At 39.6% G+C, this 23,264-nt stretch overlaps 7 non-coding genes across 7 annotated transcripts; 3 read left to right on the top strand and 4 right to left on the bottom strand.

The window, feature by feature from the left end:
- The first annotated feature begins 4,428 nt into the window (after positions 1–4,428).
- Positions 4,429–4,501, top strand: TRNAK-CUU (transfer RNA lysine (anticodon CUU)). The gene has a single exon. It is a non-coding gene; the product is annotated as a tRNA-Lys (tRNA).
- A 5,312-nt stretch (positions 4,502–9,813) lies between these two features.
- Positions 9,814–9,886, top strand: TRNAK-CUU (transfer RNA lysine (anticodon CUU)). Its single transcript has one exon. It is a non-coding gene; the product is annotated as a tRNA-Lys (tRNA).
- Positions 9,887–10,340: 454 nt separating this feature from the next.
- TRNAK-CUU (transfer RNA lysine (anticodon CUU)) lies at positions 10,341–10,413 on the top strand. The gene has a single exon. It is a non-coding gene; the product is annotated as a tRNA-Lys (tRNA).
- A 3,707-nt stretch (positions 10,414–14,120) lies between these two features.
- TRNAK-CUU (transfer RNA lysine (anticodon CUU)) lies at positions 14,121–14,193 on the bottom strand. Its single transcript has one exon. It is a non-coding gene; the product is annotated as a tRNA-Lys (tRNA).
- A 4,502-nt stretch (positions 14,194–18,695) lies between these two features.
- Positions 18,696–18,768, bottom strand: TRNAK-CUU (transfer RNA lysine (anticodon CUU)). The gene has a single exon. It is a non-coding gene; the product is annotated as a tRNA-Lys (tRNA).
- A 1,135-nt stretch (positions 18,769–19,903) lies between these two features.
- On the bottom strand, positions 19,904–19,976 carry TRNAK-CUU (transfer RNA lysine (anticodon CUU)). Its single transcript has one exon. It is a non-coding gene; the product is annotated as a tRNA-Lys (tRNA).
- A 1,463-nt stretch (positions 19,977–21,439) lies between these two features.
- TRNAK-CUU (transfer RNA lysine (anticodon CUU)) lies at positions 21,440–21,512 on the bottom strand. Its single transcript has one exon. It is a non-coding gene; the product is annotated as a tRNA-Lys (tRNA).
- Between the last annotated feature and the right edge of the window lie 1,752 nt (positions 21,513–23,264).

Below are 23,264 nucleotides of genomic sequence, written 5' to 3'. Positions count from 1 at the left end.
GAATCGAGCGCTAAGTTGTTTGTGTTGTCCGTGATTCAGCCTGTGTATTTCCATCTAGTGTGAACCAATTTGTCCATGTACGACAGAGAACCGGTTCTGAAATGGCGGAAATGCCTGATTATGATGATTGTTATCCATCGAATGGGCACCATATTGCTATCTTCAATTTGAATATGAAATGAAGGCACGTGCATATAGATATGCAATCTTTGAGCATGGTCATCAAGACATGTTAGCTATGTGGCCCCGGAACAACATTCTTACAAGACAATGGCGGCCATTTGGTAATTTTGAATTGAATCTGCAATCTGCATCCATCCATCTTAAATCTGATCAGAGAAATATCAAGTTATTATGATAGAGATATGACTTGATGTTCGATTGCGATCGGACAAAGCATATCCTAGATACATATGTGGGTAATCGGTTACATTACATTGGAATTCATCTTGTAACTTATTTATAATGTCTAACTTTTGTACCAAATATGAGAAACGGAAAAGAACTCACGCATCAGTAACAGCAATACCATATTTAAATGTAATTGTTAATGGCATGCCAGAAAAAAACGGTTGATGACACGGTGAAATGTTTATAGTCGTTAGTCAGCCAAACGCCAACGAAGCCGAAAATTTACAATTACAGACAATTATGACTATAATAAGCCCAGGAATATCCGAGAAGCATACTATGCCCAGATTAACACTAACAAAATTTCAGTATGTAAATTTATGTCAAACTTAATTTTGTCAGCTAACTAAATGTACAATAATTAACCACCGGTACTTATTTTAACAATTGAAAATAAAATATTGTACATTACACAATTGTACATAGGAATGATGACAGTTATATTCTAAATTAGTATTAACAGTATGCGGATCTATCTTCCTTGTTTACTGTGCCACGATCATAATTAACGACAGATAGCGTCCCTTTGCTTGTCAAAAACATTGTTTTTTAGATAATAATTGAATTTAATTGCGTAAGGTGAATTAAACATTTTTGATATGTGGAATAATCAACATAGAGATTTATGTGAGTTACGATAAAAGATGTTGAATTCCGGTGGCTGAATCTGACACTAAATTGAGTGAAATGAATTCTTACTCACGATGTTGGATGGATGCAATAATTGTCTCTGATAACCAAATCACAGGAGCGAGGTTGATTATTTCTGCACGGTATAAAGATTCGTAAAACGGAGATTAACTGTTGGTTGACAATACTCCTCTCTGTTTTAATGTGTGTGGCACTTGGCGAGAAGTTTCCTAAAACTAAGATCGTGCATGGTGAGTATGATTTGAGCTACTGGAATGGTAACAATGGAAGCAAATTTTATTGTTGAAATTCAGAAGTTTTTTTTTTGGTTTAGCTTAAACACAGAGTCATGCACACTCTTTTCGTATCATTGTCCAACATTTACTCAAAGTCGCTAATTGAGGTGCAAAAATACTCTCACCGGCAGCCCGGCTAGCTCAGTCGGTAGAGCACGAAATTGGATGAAATGAGTTCTTACTCACAATGTCGGATGGTTGCAATAATTGTCTCTGATAACCAAATCACAAGAGCGAGGTTGATTATTTCTGCACGGTATAAAGATTGGGAAAACGGAGAGGTTGACTGTTGGTTGGCAATACTCCTCTCTGTTTTAATGTGTGTGATACCTGGAGCGAAGTTTCCTCCAACTAAGACCGTGTATGGTGAGTATGATTTGAGCTACTGGAATGTTAAAGTGCCTCTGCAATGCCCACCCTCACGTTTCCCATTTTAGGTCTGTGTCCCACTGAAATGGGCAGTTATTGATTTTTTTTGCTAGAAATGATTACTCGTATCCAAGTAAATTTGGGGTATTTCTCGTGTTGCAGCCACTCCCACCTATCCTGAAACGGTCGACTGTTTCCCTATTTCCGACTCTCGCCGAAAGTGCGCCACCAAATGACAAAAATGTGAGAGGAGGTCATACCCCCGAGCCGTAATAACACTGGTCATTCAGTATAGTTTTAAACGATATACATTTTTCGGTCGGCGTTTTTTCTTTTTTTTTTTTTTTTGTCAATTTTCTGTTTTTTTCTGAGAGAGAGTTTTTAGTTGTTGTGTTGTGGGCAGTTGCAGTGAAACTTATAGTCATAGTGTTTGTATTCACACGTTTCTAATCGATCCGAAGGTGCGACATCAGTAGACGAAAGCCATTTAACGTAAACATGGCGCAACACTTTTGAAAGAAATAGATTCCGGATATCGTTTTACAGAGACCATTTAGTCCCTGTTACGTAAAAGGTAGCAATAATTTTGACAGTGACACGAAAACGAAGCGTCGGACAAACAGGAAATTACACAGCCCTTACACACTGCTAAATGTTTTCATTTTCGAAGACTAAAAGTTTCTGAATTGTTCAGTGATTGGTGTTGAATGTCGAATTCACACCTCTGTTCTTTTTTACCTCCATGCTTGCAGCTTGATCTGCGTAATAATTTATGAAATAAGAATCCAGGCTTGGTCAATGTGTTTCCACCAAATAAAGTTTTAATATGATGTTATAATTATGACAATCACGCCATGGATCAAGCTAACTCGAATCCACTCTGAATTTATCTGTATGTGTGTCGATCTCGATTATTTTTGTTATCCAATTAAACGCCGCTTTTAACGCACTTGCCCTCCCGTGACCCGACGCGTTCACCTATTTCAACAAAATGTCAATTTATTTTCACGCGGCTGCATTTATTTAGTAACTGTGATTTGTCGTTTTTTTAATTATTTTATAGTAATCACTATAGTCTAATGTTTAGAATGTCAAAATATGTTCTCTTTTATTTTAATTTTGAAAGTTTTACTCAGACGATCGATGAAATAAAACAGTGTAGTGACGTGCCTAGTAACCTGCTAAATAGCGAGATAATTCCGACGTCAAATTCTATTTTGTCCAGCAACATTGTACAAACGTGCGCCGGTGTCTGTGACGATCACGGTGACCAGCTACACCAGAACGGACATATTTCGCATCTAACTCAACCCCATACACAAAAATTGATACTATGTGTTCATTATGGTCCATTCTTCCTCGACGAACAAGTACATAAGTGACAATATAGTCAAAGACGAGAAAACTGCACAAGAAATTTGCCTTATTTACACGTATCGGCAATGCAATGCGACTTCCCCTTCTGACGTCACAAGGGGAATTTCTGTATGCAAATGAGAAGCTAATGAGGAGCCTCGTTTTAAAATACACAAAAATAAAGTTGCCGTAGACTGAGTTTAAAACACATTTTTTCACTTAAAAAAATAATTCATGCTTAGAAACATAAAAATTAATAATATTTATGTATCAATTGATAACTTTAGGCGTGAAAATAGCAGCCATTTCACAGGCACTTTAAACACAAAGTAATGCACACTCTTTCCGTATCATCATCCGACATTTACTCAAAGTCGTTAATTGAGGTGCAAAAACACTCTCATTAGCAGCCCGGCTAGCTCAGTCGATAGAGCATGGGACTCTTAATCCCAGTCGTGGGTTCATTGTCGTAGAAAATGTGAGCTACGATAAAAGATGTTCCGGTGGGTGAATGTGACACGAAATTGAGTGAAATGAGTTCTTACTCTCAATGTCGGATGGATGCAATAATTGTGTCTTATAACCAAATCACAGGAGCGATGTTGATTATCTCTGCGCGGTATTAAGATTGGGAAAACGAGAGGTTGACAGTTGGTTGACAATACTCCTCTCTGTTTTAATGTGTGTGGTACTTGGGGCGAAGTTTCCTAAAATTAAGATCGTGCATAGTGAGTATGATTTGAGCTACTGGAATGGTAAAAATGGAAGCAAATTTTATTGTTGAAATTCGGAAGTTGTTTTCGTTTAGCTTAAACACAAAGTCATGCACACTCTTTTCGTATCATCCTCCGACATTTACTCAAAGTCGCTAATTGAGGTGCAAAAACACTCTCATCAGCAGGCCGGGTAGCTCAGTCGGTAGAACATGGACTCTAAATCCCAGGGTCGTTGATTCGAGCCCCATGTTGAGCGAACACTTTTTAGACAGAATTGACAATGGGAGTTACGATAAAAGATGTTGAATTCCGGTGAGTGAATGTGACACCAAACTGAGCGAAAAGAGGTTTTACTCACGATGTTGGATTGATGCAATAAAGATCTCCTATTACCAAATCATAGGAGCAAGGTTGATTATTTTTGCACGGCATTAAGAATCGGAAAACGGAGAGGTTGACTGTTGGTTGACAATACTCCTTTCTGTGTTAATGTGCTACTGGAATGGTAAAAATAGAAGCAAATGTTATTGTTGAAATTCAGAAGTTGTTTTCGTTTAGCTTAAACACAAAGTCATACACACTCTTTTCGTATCATCGTCCGACATTTATTCAAAGTCGCTAATTGAGGTGCTAAAATACTCTCATGAGCAGCCCGGCTAGCTCAGTCGGTAGAGCATGGGACTCTTAATCCCAGGGTCGTGGGTTCGGGCCCCACGTTGGGCGAACACCTTTTTGACAGAATAAACAATGTGAGTTTCGATAAAAGATGTTGAATTCCGGTGGGTGAATGTGACACGAAATTGAGTGAAATGAGTTCTTACTCACAATGTCGGATGGTTGCGATAATTGTCTCTGATAACCAAATCACAGGAGCGAGGTTGATTATTTCTGCACGGTATTAAGATTGGGAAAACGGAGAGGTTGACTGTTGGTTGACAATACTCCTCTCCGTTTTAATGTGTGTTGTACTTGGGGCGAAGTCTCCTAAAATTAAGATCGTGCATAGTGAGTATGATTTTAGCTACTGGAATGTTAAAAATGGAAGCAAATTTTATTGTTGAAATTCAGAAGTTGTTTTCGTTTAGCTTAAACACAAAGTCATGCACACTCTTTTCGTATCATCCTCCGACATTTACTCAAAGTCGCTAATTGAGGTGCAAAAACACTCTCATAAGCAGGCCGGGTAGCTCAGTCGGTAGAACATGGACTCTAAATAGGGTCGTTGATTCGATCCCCATGTTGAGCGAACACACTTTAGACAGAATAGACAATGGGAGTTACGATAAAAGATGTTGAATTCCGGTGTGTGAATGTGACACCAAACTGAGCGAAAAGAGGTTTTACTCACGATGTTGGATTGATGCAATAAAGATCTCCTATTACCAAATCATAGGAGCAAGGTTGATTATTTTTGCACGGCATTAAGAATCGGAAAACGGAGAGGTTGACTGTTGGTTGACAATACTCCTTTCTGTGTTAATGTGTGTGGTACTTGGCGCGAAGTTCCCTCCAACTAAAATCGTGCATGGTGAGTTTGATTTGAGCTACTGGAATGGTAAAAATAGAAGCAAATTTTATTGTTGAAATTCAGAAGTTGTTTTCGTTTAGCTTAAACACAAAGTCATGCACACTCTTTTCGTATCATCGTCCGACATTTATTCAAAGTCGCTAATTGAGGTGCTAAAACACTCTCATGAGCAGCCCGGCTTGCTCAGTCGGTAGAGCATGGGACTTCTAATCCTGGGTTCGAGCCCCACGTTGGGCGAACACCTTTTAGACAGAATAAACAATGTGAGTTACGATAAAAGATGTTGAATTCCGGTGGGTGAATGTGACACGAAATTGAGTGAAATGAGTTCTTTCTCACAATGTCGGATAGTTGCAATAATTGTCTCTGATCACCAAATCACAGGACCGAGGTTGATTATTTCTGCACGGTATTAAGATTGGGAAAATGGAGAGGTTGACAATACTCCTCTCCGTTTTAATGAGTGTTGTACTTGGGGCGAAGTCTCCTAAAATTAAGATCGTACATAGTGAGTATGATTTTAGCTACTGGAATGTTAAAAATGGAAGCAAATTTTATTGTTGAAATTCAGAAGTTGTTTTCGTTTAGCTTAAACACAAAGTCATGCACACCCTTTTCGTATCATCATCCGACTCAAAGTCGCTAATAGAGGTTCAAAAACACTCTCATCAGCAGCCCGGCTAGCGCAGTCAGTAGAGCATGGGACTCTTAATCCCAGGGTCGTGGGTTCGGGCCCCACGTTGGCCGAACACCTATTAGACAGAATAAACAATGTGAGTTACGATAAAAGATGTTGAATTCCGGTGGGTGAATATGACACGAAATTGAGTGAAATGAGTTCTTACTCACAATGTCGGATGGTTGAAATAATTGTCTCTAATAACCAAATCACAGGAGCAAGGTTGATTATTTCTGCACGGTATTAAGATTGGGAAAACGAAGTTTTTGACTATTGGTTGACAATACTCCTCTCCGTTTTAATGTGTGTTGTACTTGGCGCGAAGTTCCCTTCAACTAAGATCGTGCATGGTGAGTATGATTTGAGCTACTGGAATGGTAAAAATGGAAGCAAATTTTATTGTTGAAATTCAGAAGTTGTTTTCGTTTAGCTTAAACACAAAGTCATGCACACTCTATTTGTATCATCGTCCGACATTTACTCAAAGACGCTAATTGAGGTGCAAAAACACTCTCATCAGCAGCCCGGCTAGCTCAGTCGGTTGAGCATGGGACTCTTAATCCCAGTCGTGGGTTCATTGTCGTAGACAATGTGAGCTACGATAAAAGAAGTTCCGGTGGGTGAATGTGACACGAAATTGAGTGAAATGAGTTCTTACTCTCAATGTCGGATGGATGCAATAATTGTGTCTTATAACCAAATCACAGGAGCGAGGTTGATTATTTCTGCACGGTATAAAGATTGGGAAAACGAAGTTTTTGACTATTGGTTGACAATACTCCTCTCTGTTTTAATGTGTGTGGTACTTGGCGCGAAGTTCATTCCAACTAAGATCGTGCATGGTGAGTACGATTTGAGCTACTGGAATGGTAAAAATGGAAGCAAATTTTATTGTTGAAATTCAGAAGTTGTTTTCGTTTAGGTTAAACACAAAGTCAGGCACACTCTTTTAGTATCATCGTCCGACATTTAATCAAAGTCGCTAATTGAGGTGCAAAAACACTCTCATCAGCAGCCCGGCTAGCTCAGTTGGTAGAGCATGGGACTCTTAACCCTGGCGCACACGAGAGCTATCAGCTCAGGTAAAATTCATTCGTGGCTGTTTGCTTAAGCAAATATCTTCCGTGTGCGCGCAACTTTACGCAAGATTTTAGTCACTCGTGGCGAAATGGTGAGTATCTAATGTGTTTGATAAATTTCGCCACTCGAGGCAGAATGCTTTCCGTGTGCGGTGAAATGAAAGCTATCTGCTTACGCGTACTCGTAAGTGCGCATGCGTCGCGAATGTTTACATAACAACAAAATGGCTGCGCCCACGGAATGGAGTAGGACCGATTCGTCATCCGAAGATGACGAGATATCGCTGTTGCTTTAGCTGCTTTTGCGCCGTCGGCGTCGGCGATTGAGAGCGGCATGTCGCAGGAGATGGACAAGGTCATGGGTTATGAGAAGGCAAAGCCAAGGAGCCTATAGTGTGCTTGACTTTGTGTTTAAGCTAAACGAAAACAACTTCTGAATTTCAACAATAAAATTTGATTCCATTTTTACCATTCCAGTAGCTCAAATCGTACTCACCATGCACGATCTTAGTTGGAATGAACTTCGCGCCAAGTACCACACACATTAAAACAGAGAGGAGTATTGTCAACCAATAGTCAAAAACTCCGTTTTCCCAATCTTTATACCGTGCAGAAATAATCAACCTCGCTCCTGTGATTTGGTTATCAGAGACAATTATTGCAACCATCCGACATTGTGAGTAAGAACTCATTTCACTCAATTTCGTGTCACATTCACCCACCGGAATTCAACATCTTTTATCGTAACTCACATTGTTTATTCAGTCTAAAAGGTGTTCGCCCAACGTGGGGCTCGAACTCACGACCCTGGGATTAAGAGTCCAATGCTCTACCGACTGAGCTAACCGGACTGCTGATGAGAGTGTTTTTGCACCTCAATTAGCGACTTTGAGTAAATGTCGGGCGATGATACGAAAAGAGTGTGCAAGTTTTTGTGTTTAAGCTAAATGAAAACAACTTCTGAATTTCAACAATAAAATTTGCTTCCATTTTTACCATTCCAGTAGCTCAAATCATACTCACCATGCACGATATTAGTTGGAATGAACTTCGCGCCAAGTACCACACACATTAAAACAGAGAGGAGTATTGTCAACCAACAGTCAACCTCTCCGTTTTCCGAATCTTTATACCGTGCAGAAATAATCAACCTCGCTCATGTGATTTGGTTATCAGAGACAATTATTGCAACCATCCTTCATTGTGGGTTAGAACTCATTTCACTCAATTTCGTGTCACATTCAGGCACCGGAATTCAACATTTTTTATCGTAACTCACATTGTTTATTCAGTCTAAAAGGTGTTCGCCCAACGTGGGGCTCAAACCCACGACCCTGGGATTAAGAGTCCCATGCTCTAAAGACTGAGCTAGCCGGGCTGCTGATGAGAGTGTTTTTGCATCTCAATTAGCGACTTTGAGTAAATGTCAGACGATGAAACGAAAAGAGTGTGCATGACTTTGTGTTTAAGCTAAACGAAAACAACTTCTGTGCATTTCAACAATAACATTTGCTTCCATTTTTACCATTCCAGTAGCTCAAATCATACTCACCATGCACGATATTAGTTGGAATGAACTTCGCGCCAAGTACCACACACATTAATTAAAAATAATTCATGCTTAGAAACATAAAAATTAATAATATTTATGTATCAATTGATAACTTTAGGCGTGAAAATAGCAGCCATTTCACAGGCACTTTAAACACAAAGTAATGCACACTCTTTCCGTATCATCATCCGACATTTACTCAAAGTCGTTAATTGAGGTGCAAAAACACTCTCATTAGCAGCCCGGCTAGCTCAGTCGATAGAGCATGGGACTCTTAATCCCAGTCGTGGGTTCATTGTCGTAGGAAATGTGAGCTACGATAAAAGATGTTCCGGTGGGTGAATGTGACACGAAATTGAGTGAAATGAGTTCTTACTCTCAATGTCGGATGGATGCAATAATTGTGTCTTATAACCAAATCACAGGAGCGATGTTGATTATTTCTGCGCGGTATTAAGATTGGGAAAACGAGAGGTTGACAGTTGGTTGACAATACTCCTCTCTGTTTTAATGTGTGTGGTACTTGGGGCGAAGTTTCCTAAAATTAAGATCGTGCATAGTGAGTATGATTTGAGCTACTGGAATGGTAAAAATGGAAGCAAATTTTATTGTTGAAATTCGGAAGTTGTTTTCGTTTAGCTTAAACACAAAGTCATGCACACTCTTTTCGTATCATCCTCCGACATTTACTCAAAGTCGCTAATTGAGGTACAAAAACACTCTCATCAGCAGGCCGGGTAGCTCAGTCGGTAGAACATGGACTCTAAATCCCAGGGTCGTTGATTCGAGCCCCATGTTGAGCGAACACTTTTTAGACAGAATTGACAATGGGAGTTACGATAAAAGATGTTGAATTCCGGTGAGTGAATGTGACACCAAACTGAGCGAAAAGAGGTTTTACTCACGATGTTGGATTGATGCAATAAAGATCTCCTATTACCAAATCATAGGAGCAAGGTTGATTATTTTTGCACGGCATTAAGAATCGGAAAACGGAGAGGTTGACTGTTGGTTGACAATACTCCTTTCTGTGTTAATGTGCTACTGGAATGGTAAAAATAGAAGCAAATTTTATTGTTGAAATTCAGAAGTTGTTTTCGTTTAGCTTAAACACAAAGTCATGCACACTCTTTTCGTATCATCGTCCGACATTTATTCAAAGTCGCTAATTGAGGTGCTAAAACACTCTAATGAGCAGCCCGGCTAGCTCAGTCGGTAGAGCATGGGACTCTTAATCCCAGGGTCGTGGGTTCGACCACCACGTTGGGCGAACACCTTTTTGACAGAATAAACAATGTGAGTTTCGATAAAAGATGTTGAATTCCGGTGGGTGAATGTGACACGAAATTGAGTGAAATGAGTTCTTACTCACAATGTCGGATGGTTGCGATAATTGTCTCTGATAACCAAATCACAGGAGCGAGGTTGATTATTTCTGCACGGTATTAAGATTGGGAAAACGGAGAGGTTGACTGTTGGTTGACAATACTCCTCTCCGTTTTAATATGTGTGGTACTTGGCGCGAAGTTCCCTCCAACTAAGATCGTGCATGGTGAGTATGATTTGAGCTACTGGAATGGTAATTATGGAAGCAAATTTTATTGTTGAAATTCAGAAGTTGTTTTCGTTTAGCTTAAACACAAAGTCATGCACACCCTTTTCGTATCATCATCCGACATTTACTCAAAGTCGCTAATAGAGGTTCAAAATCACTCTCGTCAGCAGCCCGGCTAGCTCAGTCGGTAGAGCATGGGACTCTTAATCCCAGGGTCGTGGGTTCGAGCCCCACGTTGGGCGAACATCTTTTTGACAGAATAAACAATGTGAGTTTCGATAAAAGATGTTGAATTCCGGTGGGTGAATGTGACACGAAATTGAGTGAAATGAGTTCTTACTCACAATGTCGGATGGTTGCAATAATTGTCTCTGATCACCAAATCACAGGAGCGAGGTTGATTATTTCTGCACGGTATTAAGATTGGGAAAACGGAGAGGTTGACTGTTGGTTGACAATACTCCTCTCCGTTTTAATATGTGTGGTACTTGGCGCGAAGTTCCCTCCAACTAAGATCGTGCATGGTGAGTATGATTTGAGCTACTGGAATGGTAAATATGGAAGCAAATTTTATTGTTGAAATTCAGAAGTTGTTTTCGTTTAGCTTAAACACAAAGTCATGCACACCCTTTTCGTATCATCATCCGACATTTACTCAAAGTCGCGAATAGAGGTTCAAAATCACTCTCGTCAGCAGCCCGGCTAGCTCAGTCGGTAGAGCATGGGACTCTTAACCCTGGCGCACACGAGAGCTATCAGCTCAGGTAAAATTCATTCGTGGCTGTTTGCTTAAGCAAATATCTTTCGTGTGCGCGCAACTTTACGCAAGATTTTAGTCACTCGTGGCGAAATGGTGAGTATCTAATGTGTTTGATAAATTTCGCCACTCGAGGCAGAATGCTTTCCGTGTGCGGTAAAATGAAAGTTATCTGCTTACGCGTACTCGTAAGTGCGCATGCGTCGCGAATGTTTACATAACAACAAAATGGCTGCGCCCACGGAATGGAGTAGGACCGATTCGTCATCCGAAGATGACGAGATATCGCTGTTGCTTGAGCTGCTTTTGCGCCGTCGGCGTCGGCGATTGAGAGCGGCATGTCGCAGGAGATGGACAAGGTCATGGGTTATGAGAAGGCAAAGCCAAGGAGCCTATAGTGTGCTTGACTTTGTGTTTAAGCTAAACGAAAACAACTTCTGAATTTCAACAATAAAATTTGATTCCATTTTTACCATTCCAGTAGCTCAAATCGTACTCACCATGCACGATCTTTGTAGGAGGGAACTTCGCGCCAAGTACCACACACATTAAAACAGAGAGGAGTATTGTCAACCAACAGTCAACCTCTCCGTTTTCCCAATCTTTATACCGTACAGAAATAATCAACCTCGCTCCTGTGATTTGGTTATCAGAGACAATTATTGGCTGCTGATGGGAGTGATTTTGCACCTCAATTAGCGACTTTGAGTAAATGTCGGACGATGATACGAAAAGAGTGTGCATGACTTTCTATTTAAGCTAAACGAAAACAACTTCTGAATTTCAGCAATAAAATTTGATTCCATTTTTACCATTCCAGTAGCTCAAATCGTACTCACCATGCACGATTTTAGTTGGAATGAACTTCGCGCCAAGTACCACACACATTAAAACAGAGAGAAGTATTGTCAACCAACAGTCAACCTCTCCGTTTTCCGAATCTTAATACCGTGCAGAAATAATCAACCTCGCTCCTGTGATTTGGTTATCAGAGACAATTATTGGTTGCTGATGGGAGTGATTTTAAACCTCAAGTAGCGACTTTGAGTAAATGTCGGACGATGATACGAAAAGAGTGTGCATGACTTTCTATTTTAGCTAAACGAAAACAACTTCTGAATTTCAACAATAAAATTTGATTCCATTTTTACCATTCCAGTAGCTCAAATCATACTCACCATGCACGATTTTAGTTGGAATGAACTTCGCGCCAAGTACCACACACATTAAAACAGAGAGGAGTATTGTCAACCAACAGTCAACCTCTCCGTTTTCCCAATCTTTATACCGTACAGAAATAATCAACCTCGCTCCTGTGATTTGGTTATCAGAGACAATTATTGGCTGCTGATGGGAGTGATTTTGCACCTCAATTAGCGACTTTGAGTAAATGTCGGACGATGATACGAAAAGAGTGTGCATGACTTTCTATTTAAGCTAAACGAAAACAACTTCTGAATTTCAGCAATAAAATTTGATTCCATTTTTACCATTCCAGTAGCTCAAATCGTACTCACCATGCACGATTTTAGTTGGAATGAACTTCGCGCCAAGTACCACACACATTAAAACAGAGAGGAGTATTGTCAACCAACAGTCAACCTCTCCGTTTTCCCAATCTTTTTACCGTGCAGAAAAAATCAACCTCGCTCCTGTGATTTGGTTATCAGAGACAATTATTGCAGCCATCCGACATTGTGAGTAAGAACTCATTTCACTCAATTTCGTGTCACATTCACCCACCGGAAATCAACATCTTTTATCGTAACTCACATTGTTTATTCAGTCTAAAAGATGTTCGCCCAACGTGGGACTCGAACCCACTACCCTGGAATTAAGAGTACCATGCTCTACCGACTGAGCTAGCCGGGCTGCTGGTGAGAGTGTTTTTGCACCTCAATTAGCGAATTTGAGTAAATGTCGGACGATGATACGAAAAGAGTGTGCATGACTTTGTGTTTAAGCTAAACGAAAACAACATCTGAATTTCAACAATAAAATTTGCTTTCATTTTTACCTTTCCAGTAGCTCAAATCATACTCACCATGCACGATTTTAGTTGGAATGAACTTCGCGCCAAGTACCACACACATTAAAACAGAGAGGAGTATTGTCAACCAACAGTCAACCTCTCCGTTTTCCCAATCTTTATACCGTACAGAAATAATCAACCTCGCTCCTGTGATTTGGTTATCAGAGACAATTATTGGCTGCTGATGGGAGTGATTTTGCACCTCAATTAGCGACTTTGAGTAAATGTCGGACGATGATACGAAAAGAGTGTGCATGACTTTCTATTTAAGCTAAACGAAAACAACTTCTGAATTTCAGCAATAAAATTTGATTCCTTTTTTACCATTCCAGTAGCTCAAATCGTACTCACCATGCACGATTTTAGTTGGAATGAACTTCGCGCCAAGTACCACACACATTAAAACAGAGAGGAGTATTGTCAACCAACAGTCAACCTCTCCGTTTTCCCAATCTTTTTACCGTGCAGAAAAAATCAAACTCGCTCCTGTGATTTGGTTATCAGAGACAATTATTGCAGCCATCCGACATTGTGAGTAAGAACTCATTTCACTCAATTTCGTGTCACATTCACCCACCGGAAATCAACATCTTTTATCGTAACTCACATTGTTTATTCAGTCTAAAATATGTTCGCCCAACGTTGGGCTCGAACCCACTACCCTTGAATTAAGAGTACCATGCTCTACCGACTGAGCTAGCCGGGCTGCTTGTGAGAGTGTTTTTGCACCTCAATTAGCGAATTTGAGTAAATGTCGGACGATGATACGAAAAGAGTGTGCATGACTTTGTGTTTAAGCTAAACGAAAACAACATCTGAATTTCAACAATAAAATTTGCTTCCATTTTTACCATTCCAGTAGCTCAAATCATATTCACCATGCACGATATTAGTTGGAATGAACTTCGCGCCAATTACCAGACACATTAAAACAGAGAGGAGTATTGTCAACCAACAGTCAACCTCTCTGTTTTCCCAATCTTTATACCGTGCAGAAATAATCAACCTCGCTCCTGTGATTTGGTTATCAGAGAAAATTATTGCAACCATCCGACATTGTGAGTAAGAACTCATTTCACTCAATTTCGTGTCACATTCACCCACCGGAATTCATCATCTTTTATCGTAACTCACCTTGTTTATTCTGTCTAAAATGTGTTCGCCCAACGTGGGGCTCGAACCCACGACCCTGGGATTAAGAGTCCCAAGCTCTACCGACTGAGCTAGCCGGGCTGGTGGTGAGAGTGTTTTGCACCTCAATTAGCGACTTTGAGTAAATGTCGGACGATGATACGAAAAGAGTTTGCATGACTTTGTGTTTAAGCTAAACGAAAACAACTTCTGAATTACAACAATAAAATTTGCTTCCATTTTTACCATTCCAGTAGCTCAAATCATACTCACCATGCACGATTTTAGTTGGAATGAACTTCGCGCCAAGTACCACACACATTAAAACAGAGAGGAGTATTGTCAACCAACAGTCAACCTCTCCGTTTTCCCAATCTTTATACCGTACAGAAATAATCAACCTCGCTCCTGTGATTTGGTTATCAGAGACAATTATTGGCTGCTGATGGGAGTGATTTTGCACCTCAATTAGCGACTTTGAGTAAATGTCGGACGATGATACGAAAAGAGTGTGCATGACTTTCTATTTAAGCTAAACGAAAACAACTTCTGAATTTCAGCAATAAAATTTGATTCCTTTTTTACCATTCCAGTAGCTCAAATCGTACTCACCATGCACGATTTTAGTTGGAATGAACTTCGCGCCAAGTACCACACACATTAAAACAGAGAGGAGTATTGTCAACCAACAGTCAACCTCTCCGTTTTCCCAATCTTTTTACCGTGCAGAAAAAATCAACCTCGCTCTTGTGATTTGGTTATCAGAGACAATTATTGCAGCCATCCGACATTGTGAGTAAGAACTCATTTCACTCAATTTCGTGTCACATTCAGCCACCGGAATTCAACATCTTTTATCGTAACTCACATTGTTTATTCAGTCTAAAAGGTGTTCGCCCAACGTGGGGCTCGAACCCACTACCCTGGAATTAAGAGTACCATGCTCTACCGACTGAGCTAGCCGGGCTGCTGGTGAGAGTGTTTTTGCACCTCAATTAGCGAATTTGAGTAAATGTCGGACGATGATACGAAAAGAGTGAGCATGACTTTGTGTTTAAGCTAAACGAAAACAACATCTGAATTTCAACAATAAAATTTGCTTCCATTTTTACCATTCCAGTAGCTCAAATCATACTCATCATGCACGATTTTAGTTGGAATGAACTTCGCGCCAAGTACCACACACATTAAAACAGAGAGGAGTATTGTCAACCAACAGTCAAAAACTCCGTTTTCCCAATCTTTATACCGTGCAGAAATAATCAACCTCGCTCCTGTGATTTGGTTATCAGAGACAATTATTGGCTGCTGATGAGAGTGATTTTGCACCTAAATTAGCGACTTTGAGTAAATGTCGGACGATGATACGAAAAGAGTGTGCATGACTTTGTGTTTAAGGTAGCGGGACTATTATTTGCTTACTTGTTTTCATCTTCTAATTGTGACCAAATGACTACAAATAGACCCAGGAAAGTATATATTTTTAGAATCGCCAGACTTCAAGCTTTGCAAAGGTGTGTTTGCCATGCCCGTATCTGCATTCTATGACCCGTTTCTTAATCAAAGGCTAAAAATTACTTTTTCTGTAAAAAAAATAATTACGCATTTATGCTGGCGATAAGAAGTATTTTTTTCACTTTTCCTAGTTGTTCAATAGTCTGGTAAATTGAATGTGTCTGGTCAGTTTTATGCAAGCAACGCGTTTTAAAAAATAGTGTGCTGAATTTAAATTACTGTTTTAGTCGCATTGCCCCCTACTCAAACCACAACTTGTTGGTAAATAATTGATGAAATAGTTTGTCTGGACACATTCAAGTTCCTCTCACTGTCACCTTAAAGCTGTGAAAATTTGGTGTTAATCCGAAGACAATAAGTATACGTTATTTTTTGTTAAAGACCTTGTATGTTGAAAAACATAAACTCCTAGAAAACGTCCATGAAGTAACAGCAAAGATTTTCAAGCTTGTTTATCGGCACAATCAATTTGTTTTCCCATCAAGGTCTGCTTTAACATGTGTAGGGACATCCAAATGTGTAAGGCTATTGGAAACCAAAAAAATAAAGGAATGGGATAGCTATAATTGGATAAATTCGGCATATGAAAACACCAAAATCAATGATTTTTTTTCAGTGGCTGTGTGACCTTGTGTCTGACACATTCATATGCAAATGACTAATCTGTGAAACAAACAGGGGCGGCGACAAACCACTAAAATGTTTGGAAACACTAATTGTGTGTCAGATAGCTACTGATAACACATCCTAACATTGCTTTGTCTTGAGTTTATCTTTGAAACTTATAGGCACACAGATTAAACCTGTGTTATTAATTTTGGAAAACACTACTGAGGCTGCCTTGCTTCCCTTCAGAAAATCTACATTTTAACCAACTTACATGACATTCTATGTTATGTTGACTTTATCACATGAAAGTTTATAGTGCATTTCATCAATTAATAAATAAATGTGAAAATCGTAATTTTCAACACAAATAATAGTCTCGCTACCTTAAGCTAAACGAAAACAACTTCTGAATTTCAACAATAAAATTTGCTTCCATTTTTACCATTCCAGTAGCTCAAATCATACTCACCATGCACGATTTTAGTTGGAATGAACTTCGCGCCAAGTACCACACACATTAAAACAGAGAGGAGTATTGTCAACCAACAGTCAACCTCTCCGTTTTCCCAATCTTTTTACCGTGCAGAAATAATCAACCTCGCTCCTGTGATTTGATTATTAGAGACAATTATTGCAGCCATCCGACATTGTGAGTAAGAACTCATTTCACTCAATTTCGTGTCACATTCACCCACCGGAATTCAACATCTTTTATCGTAACTCACATTGTTTATTCAGTCTAAAAGGTATTCGCCCAACGTGGGGCTCGAACCCACGACCCTGGAATTAAGAGTCCCATGCTCTACCGACTGAGCTAGCCGGTCTGCTGGTGAGAGTGTTTTTGCACCTCAATTAGCGACTTTGAGTAAATGTCGGACGATGATACGAAAAGAGTGTGCATAACTTTGTGTTTAAGCTAAACGAAAACAACATCTGAATTTCAACAATACAATTTGCTTCTATTTTTACCATTCCAGTAGCTCAAATCATACTCACCATGCACGATCTTTGTTGGAATGAACTTCGCACCAAGTACCACACACATTAAAATAGAGAGGAGTATTGTCAACCAACAGTCAACCTCTCCGTTTTCCCAATATTTATACCGTGCAGAAATAATCAATCTCGCTTCTGTGATTTGGTTATCAGAGACAATTAATGCAACCATCCGACATTGTGAGTAAGAACTCATTTCTCTCAATTTCGTGTCACATTCACCCACCGGAATTCAACATCTTTTATCGTAACTCACATTGTTTATTCTGTCTAAAAGGTGTTCGCCCAACGTGGGGTTCGAACCCACGACCCTGGGATTAAGAGTACCCTGCTCTACCGACTGAGCTAGCCGGGCTGGTGGTGAGAGTGTTTTGCACCTCAATTAGCGACTTTGAGTAAATGTCGGACGATGATACGAAAAGAGTTTGCATGACTTTGTGTTTAAGCTAAACGAAAACAACTTCTGAATTACAACAATAAAATTTGCTTCCATTTTTACCATTCCAGTAGCTCAAATCATACTCACAATGCACGATTTTAGTTGGAATGAACTTCGCGCCAAGTACCACACACATTAAAACAGAGAGGAGTATTGTCAACCAACAGTCAAAAACTCCGTTTTCCCAATCTTTATACCGTGCAGAAATAATCAACCTCGCTCCTGTGACTTGGTTATCAGAGACAATTATTGGCTGCTGATGAGAGTGATTTTGCACCTAAATTAGCGACTTTGAGTAAATGTCGGACGATGATACGAAAAGAGTGTGCATGACTTTGTGTTTAAGCTAAACGAAAACAGCTTCTGAATTTCAACAATAAAATTTGGTTCCATTTTTACCATTCCAGTAGCTCAAATCGTACTCACCATGCACGATCTTTGTAGGAGGGAAATTCGCGCAAAGTACCACACATTAAAACAGAGAGGAGTATTGTCAACCAACAGTCAAAAACTCCGTTTTCCCAATCTTTATACCGTGCAGAAATAATCAACCTCGCTCCTGTGATTTGGTTATCAGAGACAATTATTGGATGCTGATGAGAGTGATTTTGCACCTCAATTAGCGACTTTGAGTAAATGTCGGACGATGATACGAAAAGAGTGTGCATGACTTTGTGTTTAAGCTAAACGAAAACAACTTCTGAATTTCAACAATAAAATTTGCTTCCATTTTTAACATTGCAGTAGCTCAAATCATACTCACCATGCACGATCTTAGTTGGAGGGAACTTCGCGCCAAGTACCACAGACATTAAAACAGAGAGGAGTATTGTCAACCAACAGTCAACCTCTCCGTTTTCCCAATCTTTATACCGTGCAGAAATAATCAACCTCGCTCCTTTGATTTGGTTATCAGAGACAATTATTGCAACCATCCGACATTGTGAGTAAGAACCCATTTCACTCAATTTCGTGTCACATTCACCCACCGGAATTCAACATCTTTTATCGTAACTCACATTGTTTATTCTGTCTAAAATGTGTTCGCCCGACGTGGGGCTCGAACCCACGACCCTGGGATTAAGAGTCCCATGCTCTACCGACTGAGCTAGCTGGGCTGCTGATGACAGTATTTTCGCGCCTCAATTAGCGACTTTGAGTAAATGTCGGACGATGATACGAAAAGAGTGTGCATGACTTTGTGTTTAAGCTAAACGAAAACAACTTCTGAATTACAACAATAAAATTTGCTTCCATTTTTACCATTCCAGTAGCTCAAATCATACTCACCATGCACGATCTTAGTTGGAATGAACTTCGCGCCAAGTACCACACACATTAAAACAGAGAGGAGTATTGCCAACCAACAGTCAACCTCTCCGTTTTCCCAATCTTTATACCGTGCAGAAATAATCAACCTCGCTCCTGTGATTTGGTTATCAGAGACAATTATTGGTTGCTGATGGGAGTGATTTTAAACCTCAATTAGCGACTTTGAGTAAATGTCGGACGATGATACGAAAAGAATGTGCATGACTTTGTGTTTAAGCTAAACGAAAAAAACTTCGGCAGAATTTCAACAATAAAATTTGATTCCATTTTTACCATTTCAGTAGCTCAAATCACACTCACCATGCACGATATTAGTTGGAATGAACTTCGCGCCAAGTACCACACACATTAAAACAGAGAGGAGTATTGTCAACCAACAGTCAAAAACTCCGTTTTCCCAATCTTTATACCGTGCAGAAATAATCAACCTCGCTCCTGTGATTTGGTTATCAGAGACAATTATTGGATGCTGATGAGAGTGATTTTGCACCTCAATTAGCGACTTGGAGTAAATGTCGGACGATGATACGAAAAGAGTGTGCATGACTTTGTGTTTAAGCTAAACGAAAACAACTTCTGAATTTCAACAATAAAATTTGCTTCCATTTTTAACATTGCAGTAGCTCAAATCATACTCACCATGCACGATCTTAGTTGGAGGGAACTTCGCGCCAAGTACCACAGACATTAAAACAGAGAGGAGTATTGTCAACCAACAGTCAACCTCTCCGTTTTCCCAATCTTTATACCGTGCAGAAATAATCAACCTCGCTCCTGTGATTTGGTTATCAGAGACAATTATTGCAACCATCCGACATTGTGAGTAAGAACTCATTTCACTCAATTTCGTGTCACATTCACCCACCGGAATTCAACATCTTTTATCGTAACTCACATTGTTTATTCTGTCTAAAATGTGTTCGCCCGACGTGGGGCTCGAACCCACGACCCTGGGATTAAGAGTCCCATGCTCTACCGACTGAGCTAGCCAGGCTGCTGATGACAGTATTTTCGCGCCTCAATTAGCGACTTTGAGTAAATGTCGGACGATGATACGAAAAGAGTGTGCATGACTTTGTGTTTAAGCTATAGGAAAACTACTTCTGAGTTTCAACAATGAAATTTGCTTCCATTTTTACCATTCCAGTAGCTCAAATCATACTCACCATGCACGATTTTAGTTGGAATAAACTTCGCGCCAAGTACCACACACATTAAAACAGAGAGGAGTATTGTCAAGCAACTACTTCTGAGTTTCAACAATGAAATTTGCTTCCATTTTTACCATTCCAGTAGCTCAAATCATACTCACCATGCACGATTTTAGTTGGAATAAACTTCGCGCCAAGTACCACACACATTAAAACAGAGAGGAGTATTGTCAAGCAACAGTCAACCTCTCCGTTTTCCCAATCTTTATACCGTGCAGAAATAATCAACCTCGCTCCTGTGATTTGGTTATCAGAGGCAATTATTGCAACCATCCGACATTGTGAGTAAGAACTCATTTCACTCAATTTCGTGTCACATTCACCCACCGGAATTCATCATCTTTTATCGTAACTCACGTTGTTTATTCTGTCTAAAATGTATTCGCCCAACGTGGGGCTCGAATCCACGACCCTGGTATTAAGAGTCCCATGCTCTACCGACTGAGCTAGCCGGGCTGGTGGTGAGAGTGTTTTGCGCCTCAATTAGCGACTTTGAGTAAATGTCGGACGATGATACGAAAAGAGTTTGCATGACTTTGTGTTTAAGCTAAACGAAAACAACTTCTGAATTACAACAATAAAATTTGCTTCCATTTTTACCATTCCAGTAGCTCAAATCATACTCACAATGCACGATTTTAGTTGGAATGAACTTCGCGCCAAGTACCACACACATTAAAACAGAGAGGAGTATTGTCAACCAACAGTCAAAAACTCCGTTTTCCCAATCTTAATACCGTGCAGAAATAATCAACCTCGCTCCTGTGACTTGGTTATCAGAGACAATTATTGGCTGCTGATGAGAGTGATTTTGCACCTAAATTAGCGACTTTGAGTAAATGTCGGACGATGATACGAAAAGAGTGTGCATGACTTTGTGTTTAAGCTAAACGAAAACAGCTTCTGAATTTCAACAATAAAATTTGGTTCCATTTTTACCATTCCAGTAGCTCAAATCGTACTCACCATGCACGATCTTTGTAGGAGGGAACTTCGCGCAAAGTACCACACATTAAAACAGAGAGGAGTATTGTCAACCAACAGTCAACCTCTCCGTTTTCCGAATCTTAATACCGTGCAGAAATAATCAACCGCGCTCCTGTGATTTGGTTATCAGAGACAATTATTGCAACCATCCGACATTGTGAGTAAGAACTCATTTCACTCAATTTCGTGTCACATTCACCCACCGGAATTCAACATCTTTTATCGTAACTCACATTGTTTATTCTGTCTAAAATGTGTTCGCCCAACGTGAGACTCGAACCCACGACCCTGGGATTAAGAGTCCCATGCTCTTCCGACTGAGCTAGCTGGGCTGCTGATGCGAGTGTTTTTGCACCTCAATTAGCGACTTTGAGTAAATGTCGGACGATGATACGAAAAGAGTGTGCATGACTTTGTGTTTAAGCTAAACGAAAGCAACTTCTGAATTTCAACAATAAAATTTGCTTCCATTTTTACCATTCCAGTAGCTCAAATCGTACTCACCATGCACGATCTTTGTAGGAGGGAACTTCGCGCAAAGTACCACACATTAAAACAGAGAGGAGTATTGTCAACCAACAGTCAACCTCTCCGTTTTCCCAATCTTTATACCGTGCAGAAATAATCAACCTCGCTCCTGTGATTTGGTTATCAGAGACAATTATTGGCTGCTGATGAGAGTGATTTTGCACCTAAATTAGCGACTTTGAGTAAATGTCGGACGATGATACGAAAAGAGTGTGCATGACTTTGTGTTTAAGGTAGCGGGACTATTATTTGCTTACTTGTTTTCATCTTCTAATTGTGACCAAATGACTACAAATAGACCCAGGAAAGTATATATTTTTAGAATCGCCAGACTTCAAGCTTTGCAAAGGTGTGTTTGCCATGCCCGTATCTGCATTCTATGACCCGTTTCTTAATCAAAGGCTAAAAATTACTTTTTCTGTAAAAAAAATAATTACGCATTTATGCTGGCGATAAGAAGTATTTTTTTCACTTTTCCTAGTTGTTCAATAGTCTGGTAAATTGAATGTGTCTGGTCAGTTTTATGCAAGCAACGCGTTTTAAAAAATAGTGTGCTGAATTTAAATTACTGTTTTAGTCGCATTGCCCCCTACTCAAACCACAACTTGTTGGTAAATAATTGATGAAATAGTTTGTCTGGACACATTCAAGTTCCTCTCACTGTCACCTTAAAGCTGTGAAAATTTGGTGTTAATCCGAAGACAATAAGTATACGTTATTTTTTGTTAAAGACCTTGTATGTTGAAAAACATAAACTCCTAGAAAACGTCCATGAAGTAACAGCAAAGATTTTCAAGCTTGTTTATCGGCACAATCAATTTGTTTTCCCATCAAGGTCTGCTTTAACATGTGTAGGGACATCCAAATGTGTAAGGCTATTGGAAACCAAAAAAATAAAGGAATGGGATAGCTATAATTGGATAAATTCGGCATATGAAAACACCAAAATCAATGATTTTTTTTCAGTGGCTGTGTGACCTTGTGTCTGACACATTCATATGCAAATGACTAATCTGTGAAACAAACAGGGGCGGCGACAAACCACTAAAATGTTTGGAAACACTAATTGTGTGTCAGATAGCTACTGATAACACATCCTAACATTGCTTTGTCTTGAGTTTATCTTTGAAACTTATAGGCACACAGATTAAACCTGTGTTATTAATTTTGGAAAACACTACTGAGGCTGCCTTGCTTCCCTTCAGAAAATCTACATTTTAACCAACTTACATGACATTCTATGTTATGTTGACTTTATCACATGAAAGTTTATAGTGCATTTCATCAATTAATAAATAAATGTGAAAATCGTAATTTTCAACACAAATAATAGTCTCGCTACCTTAAGCTAAACGAAAACAACTTCTGAATTTCAACAATAAAATTTGCTTCCATTTTTACCATTCCAGTAGCTCAAATCATACTCACCATGCACGATTTTAGTTGGAATGAACTTCGCGCCAAGTACCACACACATTAAAACAGAGAGGAGTATTGTCAACCAACAGTCAACCTCTCCGTTTTCCCAATCTTTTTACCGTGCAGAAATAATCAAC

This window comes from Saccoglossus kowalevskii, chromosome 19 (genome assembly GCF_978046115.1).
Source record: "Saccoglossus kowalevskii chromosome 19, keSacKowa6.1, whole genome shotgun sequence".
Taxonomy (NCBI): Eukaryota; Metazoa; Hemichordata; class Enteropneusta; family Harrimaniidae; genus Saccoglossus; species Saccoglossus kowalevskii.
Note: the sequence above shows the minus strand (reverse complement) of the source record. Positions and strands in the feature narration are given on the sequence as shown.